Source organism: Oncorhynchus tshawytscha, unplaced genomic scaffold (assembly GCF_018296145.1).
Source record: "Oncorhynchus tshawytscha isolate Ot180627B unplaced genomic scaffold, Otsh_v2.0 Un_contig_9770_pilon_pilon, whole genome shotgun sequence".
Classification (NCBI taxonomy): domain Eukaryota; kingdom Metazoa; phylum Chordata; class Actinopteri; order Salmoniformes; family Salmonidae; genus Oncorhynchus; species Oncorhynchus tshawytscha.
Window position 1 is genome coordinate 21,916 of NW_024609037.1, and position 5,585 is coordinate 27,500.

Below are 5,585 nucleotides of genomic sequence, written 5' to 3' on the forward strand. Positions count from 1 at the left end.
TCATTCCCCTTGACTTATTCCCCTTGACTCATTCCCCTTGACTTATTCCCCTTGACTCATTCCCCTTGACTCATTCCCCTTGACTCATTCCCCTTGACTTATTCCCCTTGACTTATTCCCCTTGACTTATTCCACATTTTGTTGTGTTACAGCCTTTAAAATGGATTTTATGAATTTTTTCTCTCACCCAGCTACACACAATACCCCATAATGACAAAGGTAATACATGCTCTTACATCATTTTGCAAGTTTATTGAAAATTAAATGCAGGAATATATAATTTTCTGAAGTATTCACACCCCCTGAGTCAATACTTTGCAGAAGCACATTTGGCAGCGATTACAGCTGTGAGTCTGTCTGGGGAAGTCTCTAAGAGCTTTGCACACTTTGGATTGTACAATATTTGTTCTGTCAAGTTGGTTGTTGATCGTTGCTAGACAGACATTTTCAAGTCTTGCATTAGATTTTCAAGCCGATTGATGACAAAACCTGTAGCTGGGCCTCCCAGATGCATTCAAAACCTGTAGCTGGGCCTCCCAGATGCATTCAAAACCTGTAGCTGGGCCTCCCAGATGCATTCAAAACCTGTAGCTGGGCCTCCCAGATGCATTCAATACCTGTAGCTGGGCCTCCCAGATGCATTCAAAACCTGTAGCTGGGCCTCCCAGATGCATTCAATGTCATCTTGGTGAGCACCTCCAGTGTGGATGTGTTGTAGGTTATTGTCCTGCTGAAAGATGAATTCATCTCCCAGTGTCTGGTGGAAAGCAGACTGAACCAGGTTATTGACTCAATCCTCCAGGATTTTGCCTGTGCTTAGCTCTATTCCATTTCTTTTCATCCTAAAAAAAAACTCCCAAGTCCTTGCTGATGACAAGCATAGCCATAACATGATGCAGTAACCTAAAAAGTCAAACTTAAAAAAGTTGTATATACAGTATATGAAGAGTGGTACTCGGTGATATGTTGTGTTGGATTTTCCCCAAACAAAACGCTTTGTATTCCGGACAAAGTAAAGAAAATTGCCACATTTTTTGCAATTTTACTTTACTGCCGTATTGCAAACAGGAAGCATGTTTTAGATTTTTTTTTTTTTAAATGTAACAGAACTTTTCACTGTCATTTAGGTTAGTATTGTGGAGTAACTATGTTGTTGATCCATCCTCAGTTTTCTCCCATCACAGCCATTAAACTCTAACTGTTTTAAAGTCACCATTGGCCTCATGGTAAAATCCCTGAGCAGTTTCCTTCCTCTCTGGCAACTGAGTTGGGAAGGACGCCTGTATCTTTATAGTGACTGAGTGTATTGATACACCATCCAAAGTGTAACTAATAACTTCACCATACTCAAAAGGTACATTCAATCTATTTTTACATACACATCTACCAATAGGTGGCCTTCTTTGTACTGGAAAACCTCCCTGGTCTTTGTGGTTGAATCTGTTTTTGAAATTCACTGCTTGACTGAGGGACCTTACAGATAATTGTATGTGTGGGGTACAGAAATGAGGTAGTCATTAAAAAATCATGTTAAAGATTATAATTGCACACAGAGTGAGTCCATGCAACTTATTATTCAACTTGTTAAGCATATTTTTATTACTGACCTTAAGGCTTGTCATAACAAAGTGGTTGAATACCTATTGACTCGATACATGTCCGCTTTGCATTTTTAATTCATTAGTAAAAATGTCAAAAAACATCATTACACTTTGACATTATGGGGTATTGTGGGTACGCCAGTGACATAAAATCTCAATGTAATCCATTTTAAATACAGCCTGTACCACAACAACATGTGGAGGAAGTTAGAATTCAGGCTGTACCACAACAACATGAGGAGGAAGTTAGAATTCAGGCTGTACCCCAACAACATGTGGAGGAAGTTAGAATTCAGGCTGTACCACAACAACATGTGGAGGAAGTTAGAATTCAGGCTGTACCCCAACAACATGCGGAGGAAGTTAGAATTCAGGCTGTACCCAACAACATGAGGAGGAAGTTAGAATTCAGGCTGTACCCCAACAACATGTGGAGGAAGTTAGAATTCAGGCTGTACCATGTGGAGGAAGTTAGAATTCAGGCTGTACCACAACAACATGTGGAGGAAGTTAGAATTCAGGCTGTACCACAACAACATGTGGAGGAAGTTAGAATTCAGGCTGTACCCCAACAACATGTGGAGGAAGTTAGAATTCAGGCTGTACCCCAACAACATGTGGAGGAAGTTAGAATTCAGGCTGTACCACAACAACATGTGGAGGAAGTTAGAATTCAGGCTGTACAACATGTGGAGGAAGTTAGAATTCAGGCTGTACCACAACAACATGAGGAGGAAGTTAGAATTCAGGCTGTACCACAACAACATGTGGAGGTTAGAATTCAGGCTTAGAATGTGGAGGAAGTTAGAATTCAGGCTGTACCACAACAACATGAGGAGGAAGTTAGAATTCAGGCTGTACCACAACAACATGAGGAGGAAGTTAGAATTCAGGCTGTACCACAACAACATGTGGAGGAAGTTAGAATTCAGGCTGTACCATGTGGAGGAAGTTAGAATTCAGGCTGTACCACAACAACATGTGGAGGAAGTTAGAATTCAGGCTGTACCACAACAACATGAGGAGGAAGTTAGAATTCAGGCTGTACCACAACAACATGTGGAGGAAGTTAGAATTCAGGCTGTACCACAACAACATGGAGGAAGTTAGAATTCAGGCTGTACCACAACAACATGTGGAGGAAGTTAGAATTCAGGCTGTACCACAACAACATGTGGAGGAAGTTAGAATTCAGGCTGTACCACAACAACATGAGGAGGAAGTTAGAATTCAGGCTGTACCATGTGGAGGAAGTTAGAATTCAGGCTGTACCCCAAAAACATGTGGAGGAAGTTAGAATTCAGGCTGTACCACAACAACATGTGGAGGAAGTTAGAATTCAGGCTGTACCCCAACAACATGAGGAGGAAGTTAGAATTCAGGCTGTACCCCAACAACATGAGGAGGAAGTTAGAATTCAGGCTGTACCACAACAACATGAGGAGGAAGTTAGAATTCAGGCTGTACCACAACAACATGTGGAGGAAGTTAGAATTCAGGCTGTACCATGTGGAGGAAGTTAGAATTCAGGCTGTACCCCAACAACATGAGGAGGAAGTTAGAATTCAGGCTGTACCACAACAACATGTGGAGGAAGTTAGAATTCAGGCTGTACCACAACAACATGTGGAGGAAGTTAGAATTCAACATGTGGAGGAAGTTAGAATTCAGGCTGTACCACAACAACATGTGGAGGAAGTTAGAATTCAGGCTGTACCACAACAACATGTGGAGGAAGTTAGAATTCAGGCTGTACCACAACAACATGTGGAGGAAGTTAGAATTCAGGCTGTACCATGTGGAGGAAGTTAGAATTCAGGCTGTACCACAACAACATGTGGAGGAAGTTAGAATTCAGGCTGTACCACAACAACATGAGGAGGAAGTTAGAATTCAGGCTGTACCACAACAACATGTGGAGGAAGTTAGAATTCAGGCTGTACCACAACAACATGTGGAGGAAGTTAGAATTCAGGCTGTACCACAACAACATGAGGAGGAAGTTAGAATTCAGGCTGTACCACAACAACATGAGGAGGAAGTTAGAATTCAGGCTGTACCACAACAACATGTGGAGGAAGTTAGAATTCAGGCTGTACCACAACAACATGTGGAGGAAGTTAGAATTCAGGCTGTACCACAACAACATGTGGAGGAAGTTAGAATTCAGGCTGTACCACAACAACATGTGGAGGAAGTTAGAATTCAGGCTGTACCATGTGGAGGAAGTTAGAATTCAGGCTGTACCACAACAACATGTGGAGGAAGTTAGAATTCAGGCTGTACCACAACAAACATCAGGGAGGAAGTTAGAATTCAGGCTGTACCACAACAACATGAGGAGGAAGTTAGAATTCAGGCTGTACCACAACAACATGTGGAGGAAGTTAGAATTCGGGCTGTACCACAACAACATGAGGAGGAAGTTAGAATTCAGGCTGTACCATGTGGAGGAAGTTAGAATTCAGGCTGTACCACAACAACATGAGGAGGAAGTTAGAATTCAGGCTGTACCACAACAACATGTGGAGGAAGTTAGAATTCAGGCTGTACCACAACAACATGTGGAGGAAGTTAGAATTCAGGCTGTACCACAACAACATGAGGAGGAAGTTAGAATTCAGGCTGTACCACAACAACAGGAGGAAGTTAGAATTCAGGCTGTACCACAACAACATGGAGGAAGTTAGAATTCAGGCTGTACCATGTGGAGGAAGTTAGAATTCAGGCTGTACCACAACAACATGAGGAGGAAGGAATTCAGGCTGTACCATGTGGAGGAAGTTAGAATTCAGGCTGTACCACAACAACATGTGGAGGAAGTTAGAATTCAGGCTGTACCACAACAACATGAGGAGGAAGTTAGAATTCAGGCTGTACCACAACAACATGTGGAGGAAGTTAGAATTCAGGCTGTACCACAACAACATGAGGAGGAAGTTAGAATTCAGGCTGTACCACAACAACATGAGGAGGAAGTTAGAATTCAGGCTGTACCATGTGGAGGAAGGAAGGCTGTACCACAACAACATAGAATTCAGGCTGTACCACAACAACATGTGGAGGAAGTTAGAATTCAGGCTGTACCACAACAACATGTGGAGGAAGTTAGAATTCAGGCTGTACCATGTGGAGGAAGTTAGAATTCAGGCTGTACCACAACAACATGAGGAGGAAGTTAGAATTCAGGCTGTACCACAACAACATGAGGATAATTCAGGCTGTACCACAACAACATGTGGAGGAAGTTAGAATTCAGGCTGTAAACAAGTCAAGGGGTGTGAATACTTTCTGAAGACACTGTATATGTACTAATGTAAATAGTTTTCAATAATAAAGTCACCAGGAAGTTATAACAAAAACAAGGAAGTAATCAGGAAGTTATAACAAAAACAAGGAAGTAATCAGGAAGTTATAACAAAAACAAGGAAGTAATCAGGAAGTTATAACAAAAACAAGGAAGTAATCAGGAAGTTACAACGAAGAAAAAGGTAATGAGGAAGTCGTTAGCCAGTCTCCGTCCACCTTCATGACGTGAGGCTTGGTGCAGGCAGCAGAGCACTGAGCTTCACTGATGCGGTTGGGTTCATAGTTGGTGCTGCAGAGACACTCCCTCCGGGCCCCCAGGCCCCCGTAGCGTTGGGAGGCCCCGTAACACACAGAGTTACACTCCTCCCGGGAGAAGTTACCCGGGGTGGATGAAGAGAAGATGACCAGCTCACTGCCTCCTCCGCTGTGGTCACTGTCCTCCAGACAGGCTGCATAGTTCAGACCTGGTTAATCAAGACATTAATCAATCAACCAATCAATCAAGCAATACATCTAGAATGGATGAATTACAACAACTGTGTGTACTGTCCTCCAGACACACAGTACAGTTCACAGATCAATCAATTCAACAACTACTGCTATGTGTGTGTGTGTGTGTGTGTGTGTGTGTGTGTGTGTGTGTGTGTGTGTGTGTGTGTGTGTGTGTGTGTGTGT

The 5,585-nt window shown here is 42.5% G+C and overlaps 1 long non-coding RNA gene across 1 annotated transcript; it reads right to left on the bottom strand.

Moving 5' to 3' along the window:
• Positions 1 to 232: 232 nt before the first annotated feature.
• Positions 233 to 781, bottom strand: LOC121844134. Its single transcript, XR_006081877.1, has 2 exons — positions 650 to 781; positions 233 to 617 (listed from the first exon to the last, which is right to left on the bottom strand). It is a non-coding gene; the product is annotated as an uncharacterized LOC121844134 (long non-coding RNA).
• Between the last annotated feature and the right edge of the window lie 4,804 nt (positions 782 to 5,585).